The sequence below is a fragment of the Gambusia affinis genome, linkage group LG05 (genome assembly GCF_019740435.1).
Source record: "Gambusia affinis linkage group LG05, SWU_Gaff_1.0, whole genome shotgun sequence".
Taxonomy (NCBI): domain Eukaryota; kingdom Metazoa; phylum Chordata; class Actinopteri; order Cyprinodontiformes; family Poeciliidae; genus Gambusia; species Gambusia affinis.
The window spans coordinates 21,731,953-21,758,231 of record NC_057872.1 but is presented as its reverse complement, the minus strand read 5'-3'; the positions used below and the strand labels follow the sequence as shown (position 1 = coordinate 21,758,231).

Sequence of the window (26,279 nt, the reverse complement as noted above, 5' to 3'; positions counted from 1 at the left end):
ATCTTGTTCCCCATGGCCTGCAGCTAGATGTTTTTTCTTAGCTTCTGCATTGAAATAAAAAAGTAAACTTTTTTTCCCCATTATATGACAAAACTGTGCAAAGAACAAATTTTTCTCTGACTTCAACTAAAACTAGACTATAACTTAAATAACTGAAGGAGAATAAATTATGACAAAAACTAAAACTTCAATCAAACGTCTGTCAAACTTACTGTAACTATAAACATAATGATAGTTGTTTAATGCACAGAAATTAAAGTTTTGACACTCCAACAGATTTCATAACAGATTGTGTGCTGCATGCAACAAACCAATGACAAACTGCTGACACGTCCCACTGACATTCGTTAAAGAATCAGAACTGACCCAGCAAACAAAGTGCATCGCGCACGCCACACTCCTTTCAGATCTGTGTTCCCCTGAGGACTAAGACACCTCCAATGATTCAGCCCAACACTGTCGCCATGGTGACCATGGCCCGACACCGCCGGCAGTGGTAAACAGGCAGAACACACTTGAACATTGTTGTTGTCGCACAAAACACATCACAATCCGGGACGGTGGACTTGAGAGCCGATGCTTTTAGAGAAAGTCAACAAAATGATGGACAAACACAGCAAAAGGCGCCATCAGGGCGTCCACCTCCAGCTGGGATATCGTGGAATGTTAATTAGTCCTGAAGCGACAACACACCACCCTTAGAAATGTCACATCCTTGTGTGGAGAGTGGAGAAAGGGGCCAGCTTCTGTTTGTTCTTCCTGCAGTAACATCTTCTCTCTTCCTTACCCCCAAGCTATTTCTCCGAACCTTCCCTTGCTCCCTCGTGCAGCCTCTCAGTTATACGGTTTACTCTGTGATGAATGGCTCAATTTCAAGATGAGTGTTTGGGTTATTTTTTTCCTTTTCTTTTTTTTTCCCCCTCTCTCCTTTGAGCTGAAATAGATTGCAATCTGCGCAATTGTGCAGAAACAAGATTGATTTCCAACTGAAACTACACTTTCATGCAATAATTTTTTGGCACACATTTTTTTTGTGTAGAATGCAATGGTTCTTGCACATTTAGGTTGGGTAGAACCGGAAATCCAGCTAAAAATAGGAATAATTACCCTTTTCATGTTTGGTTTTCTGTTTTTTTTCCTATCAGAAAGATTAATATTCACCTAAATTAAGATTTAATAATGAAGAATTAGATCATGACTTTGTACTCAGAGTACATGTTTTAAGCACTGATTCCATTTTTATTTTAAAACTAACCATGTTTTACCGTTTGTTTGAACCTTTGTCTTTTTCAAGATTTATAGAAATCCTCAGGTTATCCATATATATTCACTTATATTTAATTAATAAAAAAACAGAAATTACTGAATTAATATTTGGCTTCCTTAAGATTCAACCAAAATTAATCAAACAGAGGCTAGTGAATTGGAAAATGAATCCCTTCTGCTGGAGTGAGAAGGTGAGAATAGAGCCATGGCTTTTAGCAGGGATTCTGGGTTTTAATCATGACAGTTTAATTACAATGTAAGCTAAAACATTTTTAATAAACTTTCTATTTTTGGGAGGGGGCTGTCTTGCAGGTGAAAAATCAAATTGAGTCTGACTCAGAGAGGTTTAAATGAAAATTGCAATAAAAGGAACAGGAGGGAGAAATCAGACACAAACTCCATGTTTCTCTACTTCTTCCAGGAGTAAAACAAGAGAAACTCTGCACCAGCAAAAAGACAAAAGAATGGATAATAAGCCCAATGTGAAAGAAGAAAGAACCCTGTTCAAGGTCTACAGCGCTGAATGGTTTACATGCGAGCTGCCAGCTTACATTTTTGTGCTGTCACTGTTTGCTGGGAAGCATCAGGGATGCTTTAAAGAGAGCGCACTCTCTCCCAAGAAGAGTCGCTAAACGTCACTAACAATCACTGAGCTACCGGAGGAAGGAGAATCAGAAAAACAAGACAACAAAAGAACAGAGGCAGAGTCAGATGAAAAGGGACAAAAAGCAGAAGGTGAAACATAGGAAAGAAAAACTTTTGTTTAGAGGTTTTCAGTGAAGTTTGCAGAAAAGCTACCAAGTCTATGAGTTTAAAGCCTCTAGGGTAGCAACCATGCAGCACAAATAGAACATCTATCGTCTATGAGTTTATGAAAATTTTTAAAGATAAAATTCTGTGGCGTTTTTTTTCTTTCCCTTTTCTTCTTTTTACAAATGCCAATAAAAACAGAGCCAAGTAATGAAGCATTGATTTCCACAGCAGAATTTCACAAAATACAAAGAAAAAGTGCAATGAAATAAAAAAAAAATTAATTCTCATGCATATTTGGGTCAATGACATGAGAGCCGATTATTAGTTATCACTGGCAGATGAGTAACTGAACATATTTGAACAGATTCTGGAGGGTTTTTAATTGTATTTGTGTCAAAGAAAGTTAAATCTTATGGGTTTGAGCTGGCGTTTGACTCTGAAAAATGTATTATTTTCGTTTTACCATACAATATGTCAGTACAATCCCAACACAGTCACTCACTTCCTTTCTTTGGTGTTGACAGGAATAATGGTGATAGTAAAAGCTATACTGCAGATGCATACATAGGAAGGATCTCAAGGCACTGACTGTCTGGGGATCATTTGTGATGGACAAACAATTAAAATAGACAGTGAAATGGAATAGAAAAAAAAAAAAGGTTTTTCACAGAAATACTGATTTTATCTGAGCGGATGCCTCTTCTCATCTTCCCCTCCACTGAAAGCAGGGAGCGTGGGAACTGTTTTCAGAGAGTTGAGCGAAGGTGGAAGTCTGACCCTGACTTATCGACGGCCTTCGCAATCCACATCTTCGTGGCTAATGTGGCTACCTGCCAAATATGGTCCATCTCAAATAAAGCCTACAGAAAAATATAATCTTGTATAGATATTTCTTTGCTGCTTATAGTTAAATCACTAAAATCATTAGAAAAATTGGAACACCTAAGGAAAACAACAGACTATTCCATAAATCTTGTTTTAGGGGCATTTTTAAACGCAAGAGACAACTGGAGTTTTCAGATTGTGCATTTTCTTTGGATCAGTCAGATACTTTTGGTCACTTCAAGTAAATCGACGAACAACTCTATGCGCTCTCATGCAATCTCACAGGACCGAAAGTTGTTATTCCAATTTTGCACAATGCGAAGTTATGATGTATAATTTCTGAAGGCAGCTTTATTATTTCAAGATGTGATTTTTATTTTTTTTTTCTCTGCCAGACCTGGTTTCAGAGGCAAAACGAGTACAGATATCAGATAAAGCCTGGGCTGTCACAAAAAAGCTGTTGACAGCCTGAATGTTTCCCTTCCACTAGCTGGTGTTTAGATTGCAGACGAGCATCAAACAGCTTGTTCCTGTTTGCTTTCAGTCAGAGAGAATGGACAAGGCGATGTTACACAAGACTCCAAAACTGAAACTCTCCTCTTGTTGCATCTGTGAATGACAGCAAAGCATTGAAGAGGGCTTTTTCTCTGAGCTGACACTGCTCATTTGAATTTCAAAACATGATGTAGAGCTGTGATTAAAAGGCAATTACAGCTTGTGTCAATGAAAAGTCAATTAAATGTTTTAGGGTCTGTCAACGGGGATTTTGCCAAGGTGATGTCAATGGAAGCAAGAGTAAGATTCGTGAAGAAAAATGACAGGAAGAGCCTAGGAAAAAAAACAAAAAAACAACAGAGCTGGGGAGGGCTCAGGAGACAACATGAAGATGTGCGAATATTGCCTGCTTAGAGTCGGGATTTCTTCTTCATCACCTTCCACTCCCAAATTATAAAACATTGCTCCAAGGCAGCTTTCAATTAAGAATCAAATCCACCGGAAATATTGAGTGGGAATGTTTTATGATAAAACCTGAAATAACAAAGCCACCCACCCTCTTATTCAAATGGTTCGTTTATGAAGTCCTACAGTCTCCCCCATGGCCATGTTTCAGATGAATAAGCCTGCAATGCTTACTTATACAAAAATAATGAACAGAGAATATGAAAAAAGCAAAACAGAATTAGGAAAAAAAAAAAACTACAAAAAAAAACATGCATGGTGTACCTGCCAAGTTTTTGATCTCCTGCTTGGGGCCTGCAGGAGCAGCTCTGTTTTAGCACTGAAATGCAGCAGAACTGACAGACCGCTGCAGCAGCAGCCCTGTGAGGTGAGGCTGAGTCTGAACATGCTGCTGTCATTCTTCATACACCGAACCAACCTTTGGTCCCAGCAGATATGGTAAAATGGAAAATATAAACAACAGAAAGACAGGCCAATGCTGCAAGCCTTTTAATTACTGAGGAAGCCCTGAAACTGCAGAATGCACATTACGTTTAACCCAAGATGCCTGACAGAAAGTAATGGAGAGGCTTAGGGATAAATTAAAAAGGGTGTCAATGCAGGGTAGATTACTGATGAGAGGGTCTGAGCTGATGCTCCTCCGTTTCTTTCAGTTTGAGTTTCATCCCAGATGTAAATATTCACAGAAAACTTTAAAAGAATTTCACAGCATCAGGATCCTTTATTTGAGCACAGAACTTCTCACTTGCAGCATAGTTTCTCTGATAAAGACTCTGGCAACTACAAAAAAACAAACAAAAAAAACTGGAACTCATACCAGTTGGAGTCACTGAAACAGCGAAGACCAGATGGTCAAATAGTCCAGCTTGTTTTATCATATTAGCCTTTGCTCTCATGCTTCATTAGTTTAGTTTGATTTACAGATAGAAGCACTGTATTTTTAAATTAAGTCATTAGAAACTCTGAGGAGTTTCAGAGTCAAACAGTCAGTGCGGGTAACAACTGTTACTGTAGTTCTCATGTCTACAAATAATAAAAAAAACAATGTTTCATTGTGTGTCTCACCACAATGAAAGGAGTACTTTTAATAAACTGGGCTGACAAGATTTTGAGAATTTTCAGGTGAATTGTATTTTTCTTACACATTTCGACCATTGTGCCAGACAAAAAACAAATACTGTATTGATAATTAAACATCTACAAAGGAAAAGTTGGATTTCTCTGTTTTACAAAGCTTTGACGACAAAGTGTTTCTTAAAGTCAAAAAATAAGTATATATAACATTTTTAAAAATCTTTAAATTTAAATTAAAATAACAAGCAATCTAAGTGACACAATTGCATGTCATGGAATTGGCCTTAAGGACTGAAAAGTGCTCAATGAAGTTAACTTTGTCATTTTCCAGTCAGGGTGCTGAATGGACAAAAGCTCTTTTACCAAGTTCAGTGTGTGCAAATGGAATAGAAAGCAACAAGTGATCTTGCAGACAGAGAGAAAAACAACCATGCTCTTTGTTTCTTTGCATATAAGAGAGCATATATAGAAAGATAGCAAACTGAGAATTGGCTAATATGTAAAGCTAAATGAATGTTCTGCTGACTGGCCAAAGCAGGTCTTCAACCGGAAAGTGAAACTCACAGTGGTGAACCTCAGAGAAGCAATAGAATCAACTGTTGGAAGATATTAAGCAGAAGTATATAAAATCTGATAAAAATATCTCCACAATCCATAACAGGCAAAAATGCTGCAGCAACACGATGCTTCTTTGTAATAAAAAAAAAAAAAAAAAAGAAAAGCACAACTTATTTTAAAAACACACTATTTTTACAAGGTTCTCTATGTGTGGTATGAAGGCGAGGCTATCACTAATGATTGAATCACTGAAGCAATCATTTGGGCATATTCTTTTTCTAACAGTTTTCAAATGCCATGGTGAACAGTGTCAAATGTTTTTGACAACTCTAAAAAATGGTGATGTAGTGGGTTGATTGTCAAGTCTGATTTCTCTAAATATTGACACTCTTATTATGCAAAGTCTTAAGTTTATTTATTTTTCCCCCCCTAGGGGTTGAGGCGTATTGCACACCATAGACAGAGTCCAATTTATTATGACAAGCACTGGAGTTTTGCTCTCTTAACCACATCCCTGATCACTGATGCCATCTGATTCTCTGATAAATGTATAATCTAAAGGATATTTAGAGGTTTAAATATTTGCACAAAAGCATCTATTTTTCATTTTTCAAATTTACCATCAGATGAGGTATGCTGGTCTGAACCATCCTATGTGTAGATCCTCACATCTCCATCTCAATAAGAATAACCATATATTTCTTTTTTTTTTCATTTAATTACTTCACCTTATCTTTGTTGTGTGATGTTCAACAGAATCTCAGACTGCTTATTCTTAACTATACAGAATAACTGACAGGTTTAATAAATGAGTTCTACATACCCTCCTATATTTCTGGTTTAATCAAACAGATGCTGCTGTATTGAAAACTTTCTGCACCTGAAAGTGATTAAATACCTCAATCAAGTAAGAGCATTCAATAACCAACATGAACCCTGGGCAAAAATGATTTTAATAATTTTTTCTGTTTTATAACATCCAGCATTGTATCTTAAAGAACTCTGTGCAGTAAAGGACAGCAGGTAGATTCACTGAATTTAATCAAACAACAATATGTTGCTAAGGTCCTGTTTATGTGCAAGAGACATTGTTAGAAGCCCAGTAGTAGGCGTATGATGGAGTGTAAATCTACTAACAAAGGGAAAAAAATAGGCTTCACCACAAGATGATCTGCTCTTTGAAAGGTTCAAAAATTATATGCAGCTTCAGTTATGCAAAAACTCAATACAGATTCAACACTGTAGTTATTAAACAAGAAGAAAGAGTCATATCAGAAAAAGTACGTTTTAAGATGGACTCGAGAGGAAAAGTAGAGACCAGCTGCTCCAAATAAAATGCACAATCAAGTCTGCACAGTGTGCTTGTCTCAAGTACATCAGCATCAGCTTAAAAGAGCAACTGTTGCTGTCCATTGTTGTGGGCAGGATTAGAAAACCTTTTTTTTTTTATTATAAAGACTGAGAAAAATTATTCACAAGTAAAAACTCTTCAAACCCTATGCAGTCAGAGAACCAAACACAAAGCACACATCAAAGTTCAGATCTCAATGTGAACTAAATGTTTGCAGGAATTGTCTGTAAAATGTTTCCCCATTTTGGGATTTGATTTTAGAAGTAAAAAAAACAACAACATAATTTTCTGAAACAAATTTAAAATATTCTTATATAGCTTTATTTACCAAAATGAAAGGCCATAAACATTTAGCAGAAATTCCCTGCAGTGTTTGTCATTAGGGTCTTTGCAGTATGAATGGCAGGTATTGACAGACAGGAAATTAGCAAAAAAATAAGGGGATGGGGGGGCAACAAAAGGTCCTGAGACCAGGTGACCTTCCCTAATGGACTGCATGGAGGACCAGCATTTGGGGTTTCTGCTCTACCACTATACCACACCTAGTCCTTTCCAAAATTAAAAGCAGCAATAGCAAAATTCTACAAATACTGAAAACCAGAAAAAAACTGCCATAGATATATTTATAATGCATGCATTGTATTTTTTTTAATTAGTGATGTCAAATATTTAATTTATTTTCTTTCAAGACCTGAGCAAGCTGGTTTTAAGGTGGTGCAGTTTCAGGAAAGACTCGCGGAACAAAAATTTTCTCTAGTTGTATTCTGGTAGGTGCTCTGACATTAGATAAATAACAAAGAACTGTGAAAATCAGCTTACAGTTAAAGGGACAGTTACACTGTTTCCTTCACTCTGTAGAGCAGGGGTGGGCAATCCTGGTCCTCGAGGGCCAGTGTCCTGCAACTCATAGATGTGTCCCTGGTCCAACACACTTGAATCCAATAGCTGAATCACCTCGCAAGTGCTGTCAAGTTTTCCAGAGTCCTGATAATGACCTCATTATTTGACTCAGGTGTGTGGAAGCAGAGATGCATCTAAACGTTGCAGGAGACCAGGCCTCGAGGTCGAGTTCCACCTCACTCTTGTTTACTGTTGAAGTATGACAGAGAAACTAATTGCACTTATGTGTTAATGCCTTTTTTCCTTTTTGCTGAAGAAAGTGTAATCATGTCCATGAGTCCAATAAATCAAACATCAAGGAAGACGACTTACTGTGGATCAGATTTTGATTAGAACATTTTCTGAAAAAAAAAAAAGAAGACTTGAGCAAGGGGGGTGGGAAACAACAAGATGAGAAGCCAAGATGCAAGATGTTTATGTTTCCCAAGAGTCTAATTTAATTTAGCACAGAAAAAGCAGCCAACAGCCTCCACATATCAGTGGTTTTTGTGGGGAAAAGACTGGGTGGTAGTACCAAATGGGCACTGGAGCTGAATTTTGTTCCATCACACATAATAATAGTTTGATGTCCATAATGCATTGCAGTAAGCTGCTGAGAGAGTGCCCAAAATGACTTGGCTACAACAAAAAGACCTCTCGTAACCCGCTGGGTCAAACTTTAAAGCTCTGCATGACCATCCATAAATTCTCTTCAAGAAGAGAAAAGTTCACTTCTGGCTGAAGAGCTCCAGCATCGTTCAGTTGCATTAGCATTTCAAAAGGAGACAAGTAAAAGCAATAGCAGGGGGGAAGACGGACCCGTGGCTGATGGGGTTCATGGCAGGGAAAGAACTGCTGATTTGTTGAACTTTGCCCATGGATGAGCTTTGTCCATCAGCAACACAGAACTATTGAGAATTTGCCCTAAAGACACAGCCAGGATTGTGCATTTTTAGAACTTTGTAACAACATAGGGGGAAATAATCCTCTAATTGTACAAGACTTGGAAAAACTATTTTCCATTCTACTTTTTATATGCAACAAAAAGTAGCCCATTTTCCATTCTACTAATGTGATGCTCAACCAAATGCACTCTCTATAATTCATCTGACCTCTGTTTGAGGATAAAGTTCTTAGCCGTTTGTCAGATTATATAATGGAGAATAAAAATAATTTTCAGTGTAAATGAGTATAAAGTAAAAAAATATATAAAAAAAAAACGGTTCGTGCACAACTACATTTTATATAAATGAAACTACTTATTTGTACTACTGGAAAGAGCCTTCAGCTGAAAACATCTTTCATTATGGAATATTCCAACAACAAAAGAGACAATTGTTTCCATCATCAGTATTTGTGTCTTCTGTGATGCATCAACATACAAATATTTCCAAATAACACCAAGCAGTTGAGCTAGATTAAGGTTTCCAATACCTTAATTTGCAGTTCACCAAGCAGGTCCTGATGTTCGATTACAATTTTTTGATAAAACCTGTTCGTTTTATTTTTCCCCCTATTGCATAGCCTTTCATACTGCTAATTAAATGACGATAATCAGATTTCTGTGTGAACAGTTAGTGACTCTAAAGCGTGCCGCATGCGCAGGAGAGGAGCATAGAGGTCACTAACATAAGTGGGATCAATTTTAGATTTGATGAGAAATAGAAGTCAATAATATCGTCACAAGATCTTTACAAGACAAAGCAAGGTAAGAATAAAGAAAAGGTTTTCAGCGCTGCTGGCTTCAGCCAGCATTTATGTCCACATTTACTATGTCTGGCCTCTTCTGGTACAGAATTATGAAGAATGTTTCAAATTAATGATTTAAAAGTTGCATAAAATCAGATACGCATCAGATTTCTATAGAAGTGGCACAAATAGGATTTTTATTTTATTCTCTGGTTGGAAAAAAACTGGAAAATTCAGAATGCCATAAAAAAGTTGCATATGGGTCAAATTATGCCAAAATAAAATTAGATTTGAGTCATATGTGCATGCAGTGTAATTGGTTCCATCACTTTACAGTCACAATGTTCACTAAAATCATTGCATGTCTTCCTAATAATTCATAACCCTAAGACAAGCTTTTAGCATGGTGATACAAATTATTTCAAACAGAAAAATACTGTAAATAAAAATGAGTCAGACTCAGTCTAAAGGCTATGTCAACAACATAGAAAAAGTTCATCCCATAGAATATCAACCTTCTTCAAGGGCTATCTCAGTACCCAGATTTAAATTCTGTAGAAAGCCCATGAGACTGGAGACAACTTGGATTTCTCTAATGTTTTTACACGTTTTCACTGTAGGCTTACACCACTGCAATAGGAGTACTTTATTTTGAGAGTTTTTACATCTTTACCAGGGATGTCAGTAAAAGTGTGGGGCACTGTAGTGATCAAGCTGCAGTACGTTCCCAACTCCCACTTGACCTCAAGTTCCATCAAAACCTCATCAAAGACAGCGCTTTCTGATATCTGAAGGTTAAAGACATCAAAAACTGAATGCAGGAGTAAAAGAATTTCAAAAAATATGAGTTCTTATCGAAATGTTATATATATATACATATATATATAAAAACATTTGCTATTTTAATTAGCAGTTAGTCCATACACAGTTCATAGTATCAGAGTAAAATGAAAACAACAATTATTTCTGACTTTTACTTTCTTTCGAGCAAAGCACACAACTAAAGATGAAGTAATGGAAAAATAAATAGGTTCACTCCCATCTGTTGCCTTGTTGGTTTTGTTTTTGCAAGAACCAGCTTGTTTCCGCCTCGAGGCAGGTGCTTGAAGCAAAACCCCGTAAGTAATGACACCTGTTTCCACCTGCTGGGGCAAAGTTGCTCTACGCCAGCAGCCGCCTCACCTTTCCCTTTCTAGCGCAGTCGCAGGTCTGTGTAGAAGAAGAAAACAAGAATGCTTGCTACAAGTGTTCTGAAAATACACAAAGTAAGGCACCTTCAAACTCACAATATATATCAATGTGGTTCATGCAAACTAGACTAAAGGTACTACATGGTTCAGAACAACTACTAAGAAAAGTCTTACTCACCCTATGAATACACCCTAAAATCAAGTTTAATGGAGCAAATTGGTGGATGTACAAGGGTATGTTCCACAGCGGAGGTTCAATTTTAAAGTTATTCTAAGAAAATCTTCCAGACACCTTGGAAGATTAATAGACAAAAGCAGTGCCAAGGTTTCATCTAAATGCAAGAGCTGGTTTAAAGCAAACAACTTACAGGTGGTGCAATAAAAAACAAGTTTTGGCAGGAATAAAGTTTGTGAGCAGAGACTCCTTTCAATAAAGTAAATGACTTCTGACACTAAAAAATAAAAAGGCTTACATATTGATTTAAAGTTCAAAATCAACCTGGTGAGAATAAGTTAAGAACAGGAAACGCATCTTTGAAAGGGCTCTGCAGGCGTATTATTTTTGAAGTTCACCACTTTGAGCTATCAAGTGTTGAACTCACCTGGAAAACAAAAATGTTGATAGAACGAGCAATTTTTGTTTTGAGACACTACAGGTTTTAGTTGTGCTGCCATTTCTCTAACAGTTATTTTAAACTTCCAATTGTGCAGTGCTTCTCGTCTCTGATCATCCTCCTTTTTATGTCCTGCCATCTCAAAAGGGGATTCATCACAGCCTGAAATGCGTGAGCATCTTAGCTATGGCAGGTGAGGAGGGATGTCAGTAATGGCTGGTTCACCAACAATGAACCTTCCCAGAGCTGCTTGTTTTAGCAGCAATTACAATAGGGGAATAGTGCACCATGACTGGCTCTAAAAAGCTTACCAAGTCTTTCTACTTGTGATGCCATGTAAATTTTTTCAGAGCAGGCAAGGCAGTGTGATGAGTAAAAAAAGGACTTAGAAGCTGAACAGAAAATGCTAAAGAAAGACATTGAAAGGAGAGCCAGAAGGCTGTGCACTAAGTGACACACAAGGTTTGGGAATAAAATGAAATGCTCTGAAGACTATGAATACATATGAGATCAGTTCATTGTGTTCTACAATCAGCTCTGCTGAAGATAAAGGTGAAAGGCTGGTCAGGTTAACAAAAAAAAAAAAATAAAAAAAAGAAATACAAGAGCATAGGCCAAATACTGGAGGAGAGAGAGAGGCTTCAAGAGGCTGACAGAGTGATTGAAAATAACCACAAACTGAATGAAGACTGATAAGTGAGTGTCTGAAAATGTTCTGCTGCACAAAAAAAAAATCCTCATCTTCTTCCTCCCTGGTGCCACTTTTTCTCTAGGCGACCCTCAGTAATCACCTTCTTCACCCTCTCAGCGGCATCGTCCTTGCCTCCTGTTCTCATCCCGTCCGCCCACTCTCATGCCCTGATCTCCGGAACACACAGGTGCTTCTGAGAGCGCTCAAACCCCCTCTCAGTGAATCGTTCCCACAGATAGTATGAACTGAGGTACAAATTCAGGGTGCAGCTGTGGAGAGAGTGTTCTGCTTCCTCACACCACAATTTGGCAGAAATTGGAGGAGTGACTCCAGAGGTGAAGAAGGCACGAATGTAGTTAGGAGCATTAAATGATATTTTTTTGTATTTCAGGAAATTTTAAGCCAGACGTTGTGATTTTCAACTCTGTCATTAGTTTCATTAAATGTTAAATGTGGAAAGTGTAAGAGCACTGCACTGATCGCGGATTTAAATTTGCCAGTAAAAACACTTTTGTACTGGACCGAGATAACTTTACACTTTGAAAATCCAACTACCTGTGCTAAATTGACAGAAATTATGGCAGTCGCTAGCAAAATGACCTAAATGTTTGTGCTGGATTTATCATGAAGACTATTAAAATAGTTTAAAGGATAAGGCCAAGCTTCACTGCTCGGCAATCAATGCGACTAATCAGACTGATCCGCCCACATTATGCCAACAGCTTCTTGTCAATAACCACATGAAGCATTAAGGAAAGTCATATACCAGTGGCTTTTATTGTCACTGAAGTCTCTGCCTCACTGCGCATGTTTGGACTGAGACAGGTTGAGTGACAACTGGGAACAATCCAACCATCTATTTAAAGATTACAACTATAATTATTCTCACTACTGATTAATTCGGCAAATAGTTTACTAGCCATAGATTTTAATCAAGAAAATGGAAGATTCTGCTGACAGATCTTGTTTGCTAACAAGACTTAGCAAATTTATTAGATAAAACAAGCTCAATTAACTTTGTATGTCAGGTGGTGAAGGTTTGAAGGCTTTTCTAAGTAAATATTACATTTCTATCAACATTGAATCATCATTTACACATGTCCAGTCTTTTTTTTCTCTATTATGCTTTTCCTTTATTGTGCTCTCATTTGATTTATTTTGTATCATTTTACAGCATTAAAGCTCTGGTATAAATCGAAAAGACACTCTTAGAGACAAATATTGAAAAATATTTAAAAATTTGCTCACAGGTAGTTAATAAAGAATAATAATGAAGAAAGCATTCAATGAAGTGAACAAAATGCAGATTTACCACCCAGAACAGTGCCAACAACAAGATAAAAAGACAAAGCTCTTCCACCACTTCACATAATACAGAGTTGAAACTAACCAAGCATTATGAAGCATTTCCTTGGAGTAAAAAGTTCTAACAGATTACTGACCCCCCAAACTAATTTGGATGTGTGAGCGTTGATTTTATTCTGATTTTCCTGTATGAGCGACACTTATTTTTAACCCCCTCTGCAGTCCACTTAAAAGTAATTATTGTGTTGCATATGCAAATGAATCTTGAATAAATGAGACGGCAACTTGAGAGCTGTAAAGACTTTGCAATCATTCTTCAGTGCAATCAAGGTCCTATATATGAGGGAACCTTCTGAAGCGTTATAGCAATTAAGACACTTCAATACCTAATAATTTTCATAACAAAAAAAGAGAACAAAAAGGACAAGAGCTGTAGAGCAAATAAAGCATGTATATATGAATTAACTACATTAAAATTCAGAAACAAATTAATATGAGCTTGAGATATTCTCTGAGTATGAATTGAAAAAGGGCTCTAGCTGTCAAGGACTTCGTTTGTTTCATTTTTCATTTCATAAAGTTGAAAGTGTTTCTGTTGGATTAACTGGTCTGGCCCACAGACAGACTAATTTAGAAACTAAAGTCTTACTCTGCAGGTAATGCCAACATGTGGCGCTAGCTACAGAAAGTAAGTTGGCACTATTCTGCTTAAATGGAGAAGGTTACTATGAGATAAAGCACAGAAACGACTATATTTTGCAACAGAAACATTTTAGATCATCCAATTTGTTGAGAACTACCAGCCATTTCATTAATATCAATAAGGAAAATAGTGTTACTGATCCTTTTAGTGTGTTCAAAACAGTACATCAAGAAATGAAATAGTATGCATCAAAAACAACATTGCTAATTTAATGTTTCCTAATATAATAAGTACGATTTTCAACAACATATAAATACAAGTTCAACCAGAATTTAAAGATACAACGAGTCTTAAACTGTACTCAAAAAGAAGAGGAGCATATTTCTTTCAATTCTTATTCTATTTATTGAGAAACAAATATGTGAAATCCTACATAGTACAAAATATATTTTAAGAGCAAGAACTAAACTGATTAAAACCTAAAACAGTATGTATTTATTTATCAGATGTCATGATGGGTGTCATCTACTTAGGAAAACCTCTGCCAGCAATCAACTCAAGACAAACAGTAAAGTTCCTGCTGGGGTCCGACATGGTCAGTAGCAACAGAACCACGATAAGTCTCTTTGGATAAGACACATCTATACACAGGAAGGTCTGCTGAAAGCTGCGCTGAAAGGTCACTTTCACATAGAGGAATGGTGATGCTCTGTTTAGCACAACATTTTAGATGACTGTAGATCTTTCACTTTGGATTTGGAACAAAGTTATTTAACAAATAAAGACACTGAAAAAAATTCTTAAGATATAAATGTGTCTAATGGGAGTGAAAAATACAATTATGGCATTTCACAAAGATTCACTCAAAAATAAACTTAATCAGAAAAAGTTTTGAGGCTCCAGTGACTGGCCAGGGATGGTTTTCTAAATTAGCCCACTTTCTTGCTTGGACGCAGAGCTTTCTTCCTCCTTTGTTAAGTCCTGATTGCTAATTCACAACAAATGTTTTCACAAAACTGACCCACAGGAAGAGCTGGCCAATCACAAGCAGAGGTGTGGCACCCGAGTGATGTCATACAGCCAATGAGCTGAAGAGAATCTGAGAATAACCAATAAGAGTTCATCTGTGACAGAATACCACTAATGAGGTAAGAATTTATCAAAAATATGACACAAAGTAATAGGCTATCATGGTATTTTAGGCAGACGAAGGCAAGTATGATACAACTTTCAATCTTTTCAACAACAACAACAAAAAAGCCATTTATGCACTTCCATAAGTGGTACTAAATCAGATATGTGTCCAAAAATGTTTTAAGTGTTTGCAGTCTGAACAGTACCATCAGATTTTTACCGGTCTTTTACGACACCGACGTGAGACTTGTGTCTAGATCAGGGGTGGGCAACTCCAGGCCCTGAGGGCCGGTCTCCTGCAACTTTTAGATGCGTCTGTACTTCAACACACCTGAGTCAAATCATGAGGTCATTAGCAGGACTCTGGAGAACTTGACTGCACTTGGGAGGTGATTCAGCTGTTAGATTCAAGCATGTTGGACCAGGGAGACACCTAAGAGTTGCAGGACACCGGCCTTCAAGGACCAGGATTGTCCACCCCTGGTCTAGATGAAGTAAATCCAAACATAACAGCAACTTAGAATTCTGCAACTATGAAGGAAGTCTGCATCGCTAAAGTGCATCACGTCACAATCCCGTCACTTCTATGCATCCAGACTCCTCTACAAAAGTTACAGAAAATGTTCCACAAAATGCCTTTGCTATTAGATGTGCTTCCTTTTTTTTTTTGTGATCTTGTGGATATAGCTTTTTGAGCTCAACAACTTTTAAACTGATCCAAAGACAGTGGCATCAGTTATTCTATAGTTAGTCTATGTCCTGCTTATGTTCATGCTGGTCACTTTGTGGTCATATACCATTCACACAAAAATCTGGATATGGTTGAATTTAATTAGTTTTCTCAATGACTATGCAAAAAAAAAAAAAAGAAATTGCGGATAAAGGCCTGTTGTGTGAATGTAGTCTTCAAAACCCTTGTGATCATTTGACATGATAAAATCACTTCTACACTCAGTTTTGACATTAAGCACTAATCCCAATGGCGATTAATTAAAAGGAAATCAAGTTGTAAACCTTGATTTCTCGTTGTCCACCTTTAGTTAGTGCTACTTCAAGAATCATAAATGCATCCATTAACTTTATGGTTTGACTGAATCCAAAACTTACAGCATCTTTGGTCATTTTGTTTGATTTCTTTCTGTCTTCCTTTATTATAATTCATGTAAACAAACATGTTGTGCCCTACTAAACAGTTGACTACTGAACTGAATGTAGTTTGATTAAATAAACAAGACATTGATTTTGCCTAAAAGTTGTTTTTTTTATGTAGTCAAGCTGCTTGGATTATTTTAATCCTGGTTGTACACAACCACTGCATCTCAAACTGTACTGACAATCGTTCTCAATTCATTGAGATTTGATGAGGAACTTTGTGCATTCCACGTTAAACTCTTGTAATTTCAACACAGTTCATTTAAATGATTTGTATATTCTTGTTCCTAAAAAAAAATAAAAATAATGTTTCTTAGAATTTCAGATTACCATATCATCTTTCTGACCAACAAAGCCTGTGTGAGAGCACATTGTGGTATTTTTCATCATCACCTTAGGACCTGTAAAAGAAAAGATGAGGTGAAGCCCTCACTGTCTTTCCTTGTAGCAGACCCAATTTTCTTCCACCTCCTGAAGTCCCAATATCCCCAGAACTTTGAAGTCCAGCCAGCTTTGAACAAACCAGCAGTCTCCCTGTCATGTCCAGGCAAAGGATTAGCCAAGCCCTGCAGGACCGAGTGGAAGGAGGACGAAAGAGGGCTGGAAGAGGAGTGGCGCCATTTTCACGAGGGCCTTGTATGTGCAAGCAGCTCTACCCGCGGTCTAAGCTGTGGGGGATTAACAAGATACTAAGAAAGCAGTGAATAGACCCCCAGTCCCACTTTTTTTCCACAATTTTCACAGAAACCAATTTACAGCAGAGATCTTGGGGGGAAAGCTGCTAATTCTTCCCACAACAGCCTGATGCTTTTAAAGGAAATCTTTGTTGTGTCACTCACAAAATCCCCTTTTGTGAGACGGCAAACATTTTCACACTCAAGTCAGGGAGGCATATTTCTACAAAAGGATTCATTTATTGATATTGATATTTCAAAAAGTAACAATCCAAGCTGTCGGAGCCGCAAAGCGCCTAATCTCAGCATCAGGCTCTGTGATCAGTCATAAGGAAAGGATAGCATGGGAAGTTATTTTTCTGTTGGGAGTCAAAACAAGGGTGAAGAGCAATAATTTTTCTAAACTTTGGATTGTAAATATTTCATAAATGTTCTGCTCTGAATACATTTCAAGTAGGACATTAACTAGATTACTAGATCAAAATGAGCAGTGTACAAAATGATTCTCATTTTAGTTGCAAATGAAAAGAGCTAATGTAATTCTGACTCATGTCTTGAAATAATACTCAAGTATCATTGACACATCATTAAATAACTGTTGATGCAAAGCTAAGAATAACAATTTCATCAATGAGAAACTGAGATATGACTTGAAAGTGATACAAGATATTAAGTCCTTAAATTAAAAGAATCCAAAGATACATACTCCACAGGTTTTTTTCAATAATGAGGTCCTTTGTCTTATGTGCAACTGAAAGGAGCTTCGGGACTTTGACCTTCACCACTTTATTGTTGCAAAGTCTCTTTTGGAAATGGAGGACAGGCGTGGGTGTGCGAGGAAGAGCAAGGCGGCCATGCAAGCACATCAGACCAGAGCGATCTTAATAAAGCTTCCCTCTATCCACCCTAGAGATCCCCTCACCCCAATTATACAACTGACACCTCTACCCTCCTCCGTCTCCTCTTGTTTCTCACAACGACCTCTTCCCTCCACTCCCCCCCCCACACCCGTAGCCCACCAGCCAGTTCCCAGCTCTGATCGTGGTTGTCCTTTAACGGAGCTCAAAGCCTGAGAGGCCTGCACAATATCATGCTACAGATGGCGTTTATGCTTCCCTGTCTTCTGCCTGACTTGTATTATCACTTCTTATATTGACATGAGATCATTCTTGTACTGCCAGGAACTATGCAAACTTCCATTTCTTCCAACAAACCCTCACAGAGAATCAAGTGAGCAAGTTACTGTCAGAAGATTACATTTTGAACTGTTTCATTAGTATTTCTTGGTTTGGAATTGAAATCTTCTTGTGAAACTTGTGACATGCCAACTGAATGTGAAACAAGAAACTCAGCACAAGCATAATGAAAAGTAAAAGCTGCAATTCATTAGAACAAGCTTGGAGGAAGGATATCCATACTTGTAAGAAACTTTCAGCATTATAAGATGAAGAGGGCCTAGTCAAGCTTCAGTTTCTGACACCTACTGAGTTTACCACAGCGGCTACAACGTCACCATGATTAGAGTTGTGCACACACATTAGCTTTTCACAACACCAGCTTGAACTTATTGCAGCTCGCTCTGCAACATTAAACTGCACCCTTAACAGCACTTAACTGCAGATCTAAGCTGAGAATTGAACTTTAGTTGTTTTATGATCCAACAGCTAATCCTTTAAGGCACATATGTCAGAGTCAAGGCCCGCGGGCCACATCCGGCCCGCGAGAAGATTTTCTACGGCCCCTGGGATGATCTTGATTTATTATTAGAACCGGCCCGCAGCAAGCCGGCACCCCGTCTGAAAAAAACGCGATCCTCACACCGCGCGCCCCCCCCGTTCGATCCTCACAACGCACGCCCGCAGGAAATTTACGAAGGCTTGGGCCGGTCCGCTGCACTACACCAAATGCGTCATTTAAAAAAATCTCAATGAACATTCGATCAGTCCGGCCCTCGGCTTGTAGCTAAATTTTTTATTTGGCCCTCCGTCCATTTGACTTTGACACCCCTGCTTTAAGGTAAGCGTTTGGTGACCGCTGTGCATGTGTGTGCATGTGTTTGCATGTAGACAATGTTCAGGCTGTTAAGGACACATTAGTCTTTGTGTGGATAAGTTGTTAATAATGTATTTCTTTCCTCTCACTTTAAACTAAATATAAACTGGATTCTCATGCCATAACCATCAAAAACAGGTTGTGCCATTTTGTTTCTATGCAGAGCATTCTGCAAGCAGGGAGTGATTTCGGGGTGTGGCTTTGCAGATACAAAACCAAGATCATTCTGCAGTAAGTATAACTAAAATAAAGGCATATTAATTTACTAGAAATAATTCTTACAAGCTAATGCATCTTATTATGCAAGCACTTAAGATGCTTAATTTACAAATTACCACAATTTTTAAAATCTTATAAATTGTGGTAATTTTTAAGACCACAGTTAATTAATTTTTAAGTCTTAAAAATTACCACAATTAAATACAATTTTAGTGGCACACCTTTCAATCAAAATTTTAAACTTATTTAACTCTCTCAAAATTAAAATTATGTAAATCATGTCAGCTCAACTCACATCCTCAAAATTACCACAATTTTATTGTGTAAACTTGCAAAGTTTGCTGAAGGATTTTGAAGCAGCCACTGCCAAATTAATAAATGCAATGGATGATTGTGAAATTAGCAACTAAAGGTTTTGATGATTCGCTTTCTGAGGAAAGTAAATGTTCTTCCCAAAAATGTTCGTTTTTTAATTATATCAGGTTACAAAGAGTTACCGATCAGGAATAAGTGCTTTGAATTTAGTTTCTATAATGAGATGTTTTGGTTTGCATAAGACAAGAAATAATGATTACATGAACACATTTCTACATCAATTATAATTTACACACACAAATTGATATCATGATGTGTGGAGTGTAACATTTTATAGCAGTCTGATCACACTGTCAACAAACATACTTTTCCAAAGAAAATTATAGGAAATATATTTAATACAAAGAACTTTTAGCAAAGCATAACATTTGTTAAACCAAATAACTAAAACAAATATTCTTGCACATTCACTTCACCAGTCTTAGGTAAATGTGGTGAAAAATACACAGTTTGAGCTACACAATAATCGGTGAGTTTGAGGAGCTTTTATTCAATTTCTTGACAAGTGCTTGCTTCATTCGAAACAAAACAAATTAGATTACAATGCAGGTCTCTTCTGAATGAAATTTGCTGTTCTGATAACCCAACGATACGAGACTATGAACACTTCAACTCAAGAGAAGCACACAGAATCAGTGTTAATGCTGTATTGTTTCAAAGATATTTCATTGCTAGTATTAGATTCTATCAAGGTCACAGCAGGTCTGTGTCTGGCTAACCATCTGCCTTGAGCCTTCCCATGAGATCTACTGTCATCTCCTTGGTCCTGTCCTCTGCTGTCCACTCTAAAGTTTAGAAGTTAAATTACAAACCAAACAAAGTGACTTTTCTGCGATTGTTTAAGTTACCAACACATTTCTGTATTGAGACAACAAAGTTCATATTACTGTCAGTCTTCTATTAGAGCATATAAATTCTTAGAGAAGACCAAAACAGTTTGTTTTTAAAGAACTGAATTATCAAATACGAAGTGCAATTGTGGAAAGATTGGATTTTTAAAACACTGACATACCAAACTATCTGTTACATTCTTACCATTTAAAGAATGTAAATGGTGCTCTATGAAGCACCAGCACCAACTCGAACCCCATACTTACTGTGAAAGCCATCTCTGCCGCTGGTTCCGGTTCCGGTCCGGATCTGCAGCTCATTTCCACCAGCGAAATGTTTATTTATGATTTCTCTGGTGGAAATGAGCAAAATCACATGAGCTTGTTTGTGTTGCTGCACACAACCGAGCAGAGGGAGTTAAGTGCTTTGGTCCAACAGTAGGTACTTCCTCATGGACTTTGACATTTGCTCTTCAAAACTATTCACACTGCTCTCTAGCTGAAAAAACAGCTTCTGGAAGTTCAGTAGGATGGAGCTATTTTCCACAAAAACAAATGCACTCACAAAAATCTGACAAATCATGCAAAAGGGGGTGAAAAGTGCATTAGGGTGTTGTAGCAAGAAGGGTTAGACGGCATGAGGTTGAGAACAAAATGACGTGATTTTTATAATGCAACTGCAAAAATGAGAACTGGCTCAACTTTTTTCCAAATCTCAGCTCAAGTAAGGCTGAGTCAGAGCCAGAGTTAAAGTTTTCTCCATCAGTAGGGAGCATAGAGTAGCACAGAATTGTCCCTCTCCCACCTGATCAAAATCAAATAAATATAAAAATCAAAATTGATATATTGAAAGAAGTATTATAATACAACAGGAAGAATAATTGTTGCTTTCCACTTTTTAAAAAATCTATTAGATCATGCTCCTGTTTTTTTCTTTTTCTTTTGTAAGTTCTTTATTAATGTGAGGCCTCAGTATTTTTACTCAAGGTTATGTTGTGTGAAACTCCAATGAGGCCAGGTTGGAATGTCGTAAAGAACTTCCCATTTGTATCATCTAGACATAGACATATTGATAATATTCAACCACAGAAGTGGTGGTTGAGCTGGAATAACTACACACTGGAATAACTTCCCCACTGAGGAACAATAAAGAACAAATCTAGTACATTTTATTCTATAAATTTGTCCTTGCACAAAGCACAAACAATGTAGGATGATAAAAAATATTAAAAATGTTATTAACAGAAAAATCAATGATTTATTTTGAAAAGCTGCCAACTGCAGCAATTCTGTAAAGCATACTTTAATTAAGCCATTTCTGTAATGTCTTTAGGGAGCAACTCTCTCTTGTATTTTATGCAATTTAATCTAATCTCCAGCTTTTAATTATACAACATTTTCCAGACTAACAGCAGTCCTTACCTTACAGCGTCAAAACAGTCTGCTGACTGCAGCGATCCTGCAGACAGGGTTGGAAAAGGCTTCAGCCGCAGCTGTCTCTGGATCTGGATGAAACAAAAAGAAAAAAATTATGAGCATTACATTTGAGTATCACAGACATAATACTGAGCAGCTTGCAACTGATGCCACCTCATACTTTGAATTCAGTCATATTTTATTTTTCGAAGGATGCCAAGTCCTGCAATGAATAACAATGAAAACCTATGTAGATCTACCAGAACATGTCATCAGTAAAATGCCTTGAAGAGCCATGTTAATGTGACGCAACCAGCCTAAAACCCAGTGGAAAACGCATATTTTGAGATGCAGAATGCCTTTGCAATAAGTGAACAAAATCCTTTGACAAATCCCACAGCTCAAACTAGCCAATTGTGATGATAGCATCTCAGCTCACAATCTGCTCTGGCAATCTGCTCCAAGAAAAATGTCTTCACCTTGCCAAAACTCAAACCTAAGAAAAAAAAAAAAAAAAAAACGAAGACTCCTACAGTAAGATGTAACCAATAACATGACATCTCCTAAACAGCCAGCATCAACTCCTAGTATGTTTTCAGCTGAATTTCTGGCAACATCATGAGAAAGATTTGCAGAAAGTTTGCTATAAAGATGACCACTGCTCCACACAGAAAAATAATGTTTACATTTACTTTCCAATATTCCGCAGATTCTTTAGCACAAAATCTACAAACATGATTGTACACATAGTATATAAAAACAAGTATCAATACCAATGTTTGTGTTTACACTGAATAAGCAAAAATGCAGAAAAGTTTAAGAGCGTTAAGTTATGGCAATAAAAGAAATACAAACATGCAATTTGGATGTAAATTAATGCTCTAAATCCTTTTTTCAAAAGCCAAAAAGCCTATTTATAATGCAAAAGCAATCACAAGTCTATAAACCTATAAAATTACGTCATACATTCTCAAAGAGAAAAACTGTTGGCCATGTTTACTTAGTTTTCTACAGATGATGTAATAAGTAATAACATTTAGCAAAGCCAAACTTTGATCCATTATTTTCAAAAAGAACATTATAAGTACCTTTGAGCCCAGAAACCTTCAGAGAAGCAGCAACTTCACTACTACTAAACTGTCCAGCTGGCTGTCACTTACTGGTGATGGTTCAGCTGAGGTTACGGCAAAGTCGGTTGAAAGACTTGTTTTTTCTTCTTCACTTTTCCTTTCAACTTCTTTTTCCTTTATTTATTTATTTATTTATTATTTTTACAAGAGGCCCAGAAAAGCCCCAGATAGAAAGCACAATCGTGTTTTGTTTATCAGTAATAGTTTATCCTGGATAATTTGATACTATTAGGCATGCGGTTATTATTTTCTTGTTTCAACAGTTCAGAGTGTCTGCTCACCATCTATGGCAACAAGCAGTACAAGCTGGAAAGAAACAATACAAAAACATCAAAAAGGCAGATAAGGCCTTGTGCAAAACAAAGCCTGTGCCAGCTCGACAAAAGGTCTAGACTGAATATCTCTGAAGCATGTTCAGTCTCCAGACTGAAAATTGCCCTTAAATACAACTGGATGAATTTAATAAGAGTCCTTTGTGGCACACTTTAGGTCTGTTGACGTGGATCAGGCCATATGCTAGATTCACACAAGTATTCAACCAAAAGATAAGGAGAAGGTAATTGGTACATTTTTAGAAATACTGGACATCACAAACTGCTCACATTTCTAAAGCACTGTAAGACAACAGTGGAGAGACATAGACAAACTTTGTCATTAAAAGCCCAATGAGGACAAAATGTGTTAAACTGAAAAAAATAAAATAAAAATAATTGATCCAGTACATCACCTCAACTGAAGAAATAAAATCAGAACTTGGTCAGTACAGTTGCATTGGAAGCTTGCTTTGCTTGTATAAATATTTTAACTCTTTAAACCTTACACACAAAAAGAAGTGGCTCTTATTTTTATTGGCAATGTTTTTCATTGTTTCTGGTCAACAAGCATAAGAAAACAACATGCAGTCACCCAAATGGAGGGAATAAATAATTACTTTGATAATCTTCTGAATGAACTCAAAGAGGCTGGATGGAGGGGCCTGGTTACTATCAAGATACTCTCTTCAGGCATACTGTTTAGCCTGACAACATCTACTTATCCTACTGAAATAGACTTAACACCAGTAATCTACACACAGACTTGAAGGTGAATGATCAGGGATAAGAGTTAGTGCAATAAATGTGTAAAACAGTTTTTAAAAAGGTTCTCCCTTAAAAAAAATAAAAGGAACAAAGAACTACAATTGGTAAGCTACAAAGAGGCATTTCTGTTAAGCACTCAACTACAGTTTGGTGCCTGTCAATGTATTGGCGACATTGGTATTGGCCGATTTTATTAATACCAGCCTACTTTCACTTATTGGTCCAAGACCAATATGCTAAAAAGGAGAATCATCAATGCTTATTTCCACTTTGTTGTCATTTATGTTTCAGGAGAGAGAAAGGAGGGAGTTGGTTATGTGTCAATCGTTTCGTTATGTGATTGTGATCGTGATGTGGTGCAGGATGTGGGGGTGTTTAAAAGAAACAATCAAAGCAATGTTGGTGATGTGGCTTTCAATAAGTATTGGTTATTGCCCCTATCAGTAGAATAAAAATTAGAAATGAAATCCGCCCAAATTTTCATAGCGGTGCATCTGTTTTGGCTACCTTAGAAGAAAGCTAAACTAATTAAACAACTGATCTCAGTTTGTCAGTGTAACAAACCAGACACTGCTCAGACATAAACTTTAACCTAAAGAGTTGTCTTTGTGTAGGGCACTTCAAAAACAGCCTTGTAACAAGTTTAGCCAAAGCACACCTATGATTTCAAAATAAGAAAGATTGCTGATGAACTAGTCTTACAAAATACAGTGTGCGAGTGTATCTTAAACATAACTTAGCAAAAAGTTTCATTTGGTGTAATCTTAGCTAGGCTAATTTTACAGTCCAGAAAGCTTTGAAATAATCATTAAATAACTTGTATTTAACTTGATTAGAGATTGTGTTCAAACTTCAAATGTGATTTTTGTTTCATTCAGGGAAGTATTAAAATGCTTGGGGAGAGAGGATAAGAAAGGAACGTGGAAGGCTCTGTTAACAGATTGTTAATGTATCTATGGAGCTTAGTAGAGTCTGATGCCCAAAGATAAATGTTGTTTACAGTTAGAATGTGGAAGCTACGGTCTTCTTCAGCTGCACATGGGAATTCCCCAAGATAATTACTGGGTTCACCCATATTAAATAGTCATAACAAAATGCAGCCAAATGATTCCACAATTCTTATAAAACATTTTTTCCTGAGATTTCTGTTTCAATATTTCATGATTTTGAGGCCAAAATATTACAGACTTTCTCCATTACACCCACCAGAAATGGATTTATTTTAATCCCATTTAAATAACTTTGTCAGCTTGCCATTCTTGCATGCTTTATATTCAGCCTGTCAAGAAAACAAGTTTAGAATTGAATGAAAAAATTATATATTACAGAGCAGAAACAAGACTTAAAACAACTTACAGGCTTTTTAGGTTACTGATCAACTAAACTCATAAAGTAGTTGTTATTTGCTGATGAACAATTTGGATCAAGCTCAGTCCAATACTAAAATTGCGACACCATGTCAGTCCAGTAACTAAATTGCAACATTTTTGAGCTCAAAGACAAAGCACCTGGATCTACTTTGGTATGACATACCACAAATTACATGTTGTGTAACTGAAATAAAAAAAATCGAAATGTAATATTTCTGGCATATGATGCATTCAAATTCAAATGAGTTTAAACTAAATGTGATTAAAATTTTAGAAAAATAAACACCTACAGAAGATGTCAAGTTTATTCCATATTTAACAGAGGATTCTGTGTAAAGTATAGATAACTGTTGCTCCAAAAGATTATGTGAAAGCTTCTCATATTCACTCAGCTGACATTGAAACGCATCCATTATTCGTCTTCCAGTTCTCTAAACCATGTTTCTAGACAAAAACCCCAACTTCCTTCTTCTTAGATACATTATCCAATATATACCTAGGGATAACTAACAAAAAATGTTCATTGAATATTTGTGATTTTTAATTATGACTACTATGTAGCTATCAAATGAGTCCCATTTTGATTCCTTTGAACTGTGCCAAAGGAATACTTGATACAATATTCATTGGCCAGCCTGGGCTAGTGTTTAAACAAGTAATAAATCCTCCAGAGGAACTTTGTAGTGTAGCCTCTTCTGTCTCCCACCAAATGACAAACAGACCCCACTCATGCCCTCTCCCCACTCAGCTGTCTGCTAAGCGAAAACATGTGGTGTGGTATCTTGTTTCAGGCAAAGTGAAAACACACACCCGCTGAGGTTTACAGTGGAGCAGAAAAGTCAAACAAGTTGCGACCAGGAGCGTTTCCTGTCTTTGTGCAAAACTCCCTTATTCCACTTCTCCACGGGGGGTGAGCATAAGAGGTTTGACTCCCTCCCCCATAGTCCCACCCTGGTGCATACTGCAGAAAAATCAATCAGTATTCAGGTCATGCCACCACCCTTAACACAAGACCTCTGAACCCAGCGGGGATCTCCTTGGAGGGAGGGA

General features: G+C 37.1%; 1 protein-coding gene across 7 annotated transcripts in view; it reads right to left on the bottom strand.

Annotated features, from left to right (window-relative positions):
- The window catches only part of sema6e (sema domain, transmembrane domain (TM), and cytoplasmic domain, (semaphorin) 6E), a 158,502-nt gene that overhangs the window by 119,537 nt on the left and 12,686 nt on the right, over nucleotides 1-26,279 (bottom strand). For 5 of the 7 annotated variants that reach the window (XM_044116573.1, XM_044116565.1, XM_044116567.1 and 2 more), the window contains exon 2: nucleotides 21,657-21,733. The gene's annotated coding sequence lies outside the window, so the exon portion shown is untranslated. Of the gene's footprint in view, nucleotides 1-7,606; nucleotides 7,692-21,656; nucleotides 21,740-26,279 lie in introns of those variants that run through there. The other 2 variants (XM_044116566.1, XM_044116569.1) reach the window with 2 other exon arrangements.